Genomic DNA, 7456 nt, shown 5'->3' on the forward strand with positions numbered 1-7456 from the left:
AACATCAAATATTCTGACGTGTCCCTGTAAAACAGTAGTAATACATGGAGGTATGTGTTCATCTTTTAACTGGAGTTCCTAGACTAAAGAGACTCTGTATGTCATTTAAGTGGTAAATTATAGTTGGATGACAGTGCACATTAGTAATAACTGACCCCTGAAAACTTTGACTTTTTCAGTCATCTGAATCCTACAAAACTGAATGATTAGTTGGACTTGACATTTGATATTTAGGAAAGGCATAAAAAGCCTTTGTTGTCTCTGTGAAAGTAACTTCAGGTCAAATTCGGTCAATGGTTTCTTGTTGCACTCGACTACTTTTGAAATGACTAAAGATCTTCAATCAAATATCTCCACCAATACATTCCATCCATCAACAACAGTCCTCGTAAGTAAAGGGAAGTCCTTTTGAAAGTGACCAGACATGGAAATCAATGACAGTGAAGAAGCAAGGTTTCTCTGCATCTACATAACCCTCAGACAAGGTCGTCAGCAGTGGTCCAAACTCATTATGCAGTATTGACTGAGACTGCATCAGACACATCCAGCTGTAGCCTACAGTGTGTCAGTGTATCAGGAATAAAGCAGCTTGTACAAGGACCCTATTCGCTCACTCACACCTGCTTCTTTGTACTCTGGCTTTGTCATTTCATCTCATTCACTCCACTGATGCATGTTGTTGATCACACCCCCGGGCTGAAACCGAACAGACTTAGCATCCTTATATCTGCTGTCATTTGCATTTGTATTTTTGGTATGTAGCTGCCACTTCTGCATTTTTCAGAATGGCTGAGTTCAAAAACATCACAGAGCTTTAAAGGAGCAATATCAAGGTATCAAGGTAATTTATTATCCAGTGCATCCTCATAGTAGTGTAGAGTACCAGCAGCAACACCCTGACCCGACCTTAACTACGCTACACAGGTCACATGACCAAAGTGACCTCTCTCGTCCAACAAAGTGATGCAACACTCATCATGTCCATGATGAAATTTTGAGTTACTCAAACCTTTTAATAACTTTTTGTTTATTTTTTGTTCTACGCAAGACTGAAACCCCAGTTTCCAGGGTGAAATTCATGTGTTTATTTGAGCCATCCACTGACCCAGACCCTCCAAATATTTCTCCTATCATGTTTACTGGGGTTGTTCCAAAAAAGTAAATGGATATATCAGTCGGATTATGCTGCTCGCACTTGCAACCATCACACACGTTTTTCTGGTCTGAATCACCGGATGCACGCTGCTGGTATAAGTCCTGCCACTGGTTATGTTTTCAAAGTCCCCATGAAGGAAAAACAACGTCCGAGCTGCAGCCTACATCCTGAAAATGCCAAATTAGTATCTGGGACGCTAATGGTATGAACATAAACAAGCTAACAGCTGTTACCTTCTCTTTTGCAATGAAGAAGTCATTTTATTGCCAGAGCTCACCCCTCCATGTGCAAATGTTCCACCAAAACAAGTTCCCCCTCCATACTATTTTGCTGCAGCACCATTGCTGTCTTTGATTTGGGTTGTTGTGGTGGAGCAGGTGTGTAAGATGTGGCGCAGCAGTCTCCGGTTTTCCATTTTATCTGTTTAGTTTTCCTGACTGGACATTAGCTGGACGCAGCCTTAAAGACAAGCTGGGTTAGCACAGCTCTAATCCCCTCTTTCCTCCTCTCCTCCTACGGTGGTCCACAGCGGTGCGCCGAGCTGCTCTGACTTCAAGGTCGAAAGATGCCGTGTGTACGGCTGATCGTGTCAAGGTTCCTTCTTGCAGTGCCTATAAATATATTTCTGTGATAGGTGATGGATGTTTTAGCAAATAAGCTGAAAACACAGCAAGTTAAAGGAAAAAAGAGGCGCAGTTTGAAGGAGCTACCAGCCGCAGCATCAACATGCCCTGCCTTTGCCAAATACAACTAGTCATGCTTTAAGATTCTGGCCACCTGTGAAATTCTTATTTAAACCATTTACATACATAAAGAGGTATGACCTGACAGCTCCCCAAAAGTGAAGCCAAAACATTTTGATCGCCCCCTGGTGGCTGGCTGTAGTAAAGGTTATAAATCTTGCTTTCCCAATGTTAAAAGACATGGACCAAACAAAAACATCAGAGTGCACATTATTTTTTTTCTCAAAGATGTTTTTTGTTATCTTAGGTAGATTTAATCACACTGTTATTTGTCAAAGCGTTCATTTTTCTCATCAGTTTGGATTTAATTAGTTATTTGATGATATAAAAAGAGGGTTTCATGTCCTGATTGACAGCTGAGCCTATCTGAGACATTTTGGTTTTGTTTTGGTCTCATCTATCTTTATTTACAGTCGGTGCTTCAAACTAATAGGGGGCAGCATGTCCCCAGAGTAACCGCTAACTGCACAGCTAACTGATTTAGCTAGCAGTCCTATTAGCTAGACTGCCAGGACTGGGAGCTCAGAGCACAGGAGTTTTCCATTTTGCATAAAGTTCATGTTTGTCATTTCTCTTCATTTTATCTGATTATTATTTTAAAGCCAAATGCATTCAGACTGAGGCATTAAAATTCTCAAGTCAGACACACAGGCATTTTTTCTGTTAAGAAACAGAGCAAACTATCTTTGCATGACACGCATCACTGGTCTAACCCACTCGTACATTTTAGTCATAACTAAAAGAAAATTCTAAATAAATGAAGATTGTTGAATGCTACAAATTCTTGTACATCTCTCAGACGTGGCCCAATAAGATTTCAGTGTAATTAATGCAATAGCAGGACTGACAGGCAAACATCTGGTTGAAGCTAACAGGGTGTGAAAACAGTTTGTTGAACAGCTGCGGGCAGCACTCAGCCTCATTTTTAAAGTGAAACTGCAGCGATTAAAAAACAATTCAGTTCCAGACAGACAAGTTTCCTTTATTTATGGATCCATCAACGTGTCAGGGACGCCCAACAGCAACAAGACATCCCTATGAATCCTTCACAGCACTCACATTATATCAGGTTTTTACACCATTTAACATGCAGATGGTTCGCTGCTCTTTGTCAGTCATTAACTAAACAATGCTTGATTACGCTTCCTGCTGTGACGACGTGGAGCCGCTCACGTGTAAGAGCCACCACACAGAGAAAAACCAGAGAGGAATTACTGATGTGTCAATTTGAGTGATGTATAGGCGGCTCTCATGTTTCATGTTTCTGCTCCTGAAGAGAAAAATGATCAGTTCCGACTGTGTGATATTTCTGTCAGTATTTAATCATAATTAAATATTCTGTCCTGATTAAAGTCGAGGTAGGCAGTTTATTCTTGGTGTCATTTAGTAAAAAGTCCATAATAACCTTTCAGCAAAACATTACTGGTCTGAGAAATGGCAGACTCTGGCCAATCACAGGTCGGCACAGAAAGGAAGCTGAGGAAGTCCATTTTCACCAGTAAACAGAACAAAAGTAAGATTTTGTGTCTCAGTTTTGGTTTGAAATATAAATCTAATAATTCTGATAAAGTGTACTGTAACTGTAAGTTAAAAAAGTCCACTCCTGGATGTAAGTAAGCAAATAGATGAGATCCTTCCATTAGATAATTACTGCAGTGATTAATATGTTTCAGCTGGGAACAAGTTCTTGAACTCTAACTTGTGCAGTGAGTAGCTTCTCGTTTCTTAAAGAACCACGTCAGAAGAAAAGATGTTTCTCTGTTTCAGGAGGGTCAAATAATCACAAAAGATCAAATCATAAAAAATCAGCCAACTATGTTTAGAAGTGAAGGTAAGAGCATTTCCACACACAATGTGAAGAGCAGTCAAAGGATTGGGACTAAACAGCTGTGTAGCCTTAAGAAAACCAATTATCTTAGGAAACATAAAGATTGGACTCTGGATCAACAGAAAAAGGTCATGTGGTCCAGATTCACCCTGTTCCAGAGTGATGGGGGCATCAGGGTAAGAAGAGAGGTGGATGAAGTGATGCTCCCATCATGCCTAGTGCCTACAGTACAAGCCTGTGGGGGCAGTGTTATGATCTGGGGCTGCTTCAGTTGCTCAGGTCGAGATCAGCTGTTAGACTGTGCAACCTTTTTGGGCAGTGTATTATGATGTTTTAATTTTCTCTAATATTGTTTTCTTGCACTGTGACTTAAATGTCTTGTATCAACATCCTTCCTGTCAGCGGGGGGGGGGGGGGCTGGAGTGGACAACTTGCTTTAATGATAGATCATTCATCTGATAGGTTTTCAACCTATTTAATATACTGTCTGTGGCACCAACTCACTATTTGGACTGCAGTGCTCCTTTTTTAGGTGCACAATTTTCGTATATTGTTCCTCTAACTGGTTAAATAAAAGTTGGGGGAAAAAAAAGTTACCCAAAGCCAGAATTATTATCAAATCATCAAAATTATCACTTATCACGAGGTGCAGAGTTTTACACATCTTTTGCAACTTCTTCCAGTCACCTGGAGCATCAAACTGGAAGGTGTAACAACTAAATGAGTGGAATGATCATACTTATTAACATTCTAATTAATTTTCTGAAACAACAACTTTTTTTTAATCTTGACACTTCAATAACACTTAATAATAATTTGAAACTATTTCTATTTTAAACCTGATGTAAGTGGGCTTCCACAGCTCATTATATTCTAACTGTTCTAATGAAATTACTGTGTGGCCCACGCTCCTATCAGAGTTCAGAGAGCTGCAGATCACTGACAAATGACTTAAACTGGGGACTCTCCCTTTCCTCTGACCCAGAGTGACACCCACCTCACACAACAGCTGTGGGTTATTTACATGGTGCTGGGAGGAGCAGCTGCTGAGATGGAAGAGCAGAGACCAGCCAGTGTGTAAAACAGAAAAGCGTAACAGAACTCACATGATCCTCAGCGACATTGTGCAGTGTGAAAAAGTGATCCAACTGGAGTTTACTCGATGGCAGAGACAGCGATCAAACTTGTTTTTATCTGATGGTAAAGCAGAGATCAGCTTTCACATTAAGTGTGCGTTTGTTTTAAAGAGGCAGGACGTCCAGCTCAGCTGACGGAGACTTGTTGCTGCAGAGCTCTACGAAGCCAGCGGTGAGTTATTGTTTTAAAATCGTGAGCGAAAAGTCTTACCGACCAGGAGGGTGTTTGCAGAGTTGGCGTGTGCTGTAATTATCAGTGTGCTGGGGGGCGGCCAGTTGTCAGGCAATCTTTTTATAAACACACTCTGAGACACTGTGGGAGTAAAATGTTCCTGCAGCAAGTTTATGCACACTGAGGAAATACAAGTTGAACCGGGAGCGACAGGCAGCAGATACACAGAGACACAGCATCTATCAATCATTCATTCAAATAAATTAGTTAAAAAAAAAAGAGATATTCCTAAATGTGCTCATTGAAATACAATATGCAGCTCAAACATTCTTAAAGGGCCACTCACTTTCGATCGGTCCTTGGTATTACATAACTGCGTGCATCCCACAGAGGCCACGTGGAGAAGCGAGGGAAAGTGGGTGGGGGTGGAGCGGAGGATTTAAGTGGAATGCGCTCGACCTCGTAGCCCGTAGTCGGCCAGTTACGTGTGCAGCGTTTCATTTTGCCTTGCAGGTACTTCACAATAATTACCAACGCCTTCAGTGAAGAGCTCCGTCTCTTCTTCTTACCTTTCAATGAACAGTTAACCCCGGAATCCTTACTTGTAGTGCTATTTACCAATCTAGATCACATCTGTCAAACTCAAGGGCTGAACATACTTACCAACCTTGAGACAAAAACAGTTTGAGAGACTTTGTTTCCTGCATTCTAGGGACTTTTTAAAAATACACTGCAACAGCATTCATTTTACTTTTGATTTCAAAAGAATCCTGAGCAATTTGTTGCTCTACTGTGAACTTTGAAAATTTAAGCAGCAAATTTTACAAAGTTCATGGCACCTTAAAACTTTGCTTAAGCAATGGGAATTCTTCTGAGGAAGATTAACGCAGTCTTGGTGTATTGTTGTCTGGGTGTAAACAGGCTTTCAGATTTGTGAAGGACTTAAAAATACCGCGCAGTGTCAGGAAGCCAGTGATAATGAAACAGAAGGCAAGGTGCGAAAGTTTGAAGTGTGAAAGTTTGTCAGAAATAGTGAGAAAAACAGGATAACTGTGACCCGAAGTGGAGATATGGAGAGAGTCTTATAGGAAAATCAAGAGAGTTGGCAAGTACAGTGTCAAATCTGGCCTTGGTTATGTGACCTGTGAGAGCTTACAAAGGATATAAGAATATAAGAATAAATTCTATGCTGCGTTCTTGAAGCACGGTGTCTATACACTACATGTTTCAGAATGTATTAAGTTTTTCATGCAAGCATTGAAGGTGTCCTGCATCTAAATGTCAGTATGCGTTAAGTCTGAGCAGACCTGATGTGTCCATGGATGAAACAGTTTCGGTATGAGTTGACAGATTTGCGAGATATTAGCCATAGAGATATCTGCCTTTTCTCCAATATAACAGAACCTTATTGTGAGCAGTTTCCTGTAGGAACTACTTTCTTTCTACCCAACTACACTGACCAATCATATAAGAGGAAGTTTGCATCTACTCACGGACCAGAGGCTTGTGCTTGTGACCATTGCTGGGCAGTAAAATTATTACTTAAAATATAATAATAATATATAAGATGGCAGTGCTCATATCTAACTAGTCCAAAGCCCACATTTTGGTAAGGCACTTCTTCTCCGCAGCTGAATACCGTGCCTCTTAAGCTTCAGGGAAGTGGTGGTGTAAAGGATAGAGAAGAGAGCTTCTGCTGTAAAGGTCAATGGTCATGAGGAAAGCGAAAGGCAGCACTTGTCCCTCCTTCATTACCACCACTGAGGAGCCCTTGAGTAAGACCCTTAACCGCAACGCTCCAGTGCAGCCACTCAGTGGCCGTTAGATCAGATTGTGGTTGTACAAGGTGCTGCTGTGTGAATGTGATCAGAAAGACAGCCTTCCTCTCAGTGAATCTTCCATGAATAAATAAAGGTTTAAAATAAAGCTTCCTGCTGAAGATACAGTACAGGCTTCCTGTTTCCTCCTGCAGGAGGGCAGCAACCAACACCTAACTCAGACTCAGTTGGAAACTTTATTGGAAGTCAAGGCTCTTTAGTATGGGATCCTTGCAGAGAGCAGTCTTCAGGGCCTGAAAGAACTCCTCGCACTCGTGTTCAGTGAACCTTATCGGGTTTCTTAACATGCGGAGCCTCAGACCTGAGCTGCACAGTGCAATGAGAAAGTGGTTCAATGCACATGTTATTGTGCCAGCATGGTGAAATAAATATGAAAGGGAGCCTTGAGTGAAAGACGCTTCCTTTGTGGGTAATGTCTGACCCGTACAGGAGCCTAAAAATCAGGATATCTCATAAATCCCCTGACCTCATAGAGATGAAACACTAAAATATTGGAGTATTTATTTCAGTTTCATAGAGCCAAAGCCATTGCAGTCCAAAAAGTATTAAAAGACATCAGTGAGACACACTGTTACATTGGCCT

Source organism: Lutjanus erythropterus, chromosome 8, assembly GCF_056507025.1.
Source record: "Lutjanus erythropterus isolate fLutEry1 chromosome 8, fLutEry1.hap2, whole genome shotgun sequence".
Classification (NCBI taxonomy): domain Eukaryota; kingdom Metazoa; phylum Chordata; class Actinopteri; order Lutjaniformes; family Lutjanidae; genus Lutjanus; species Lutjanus erythropterus.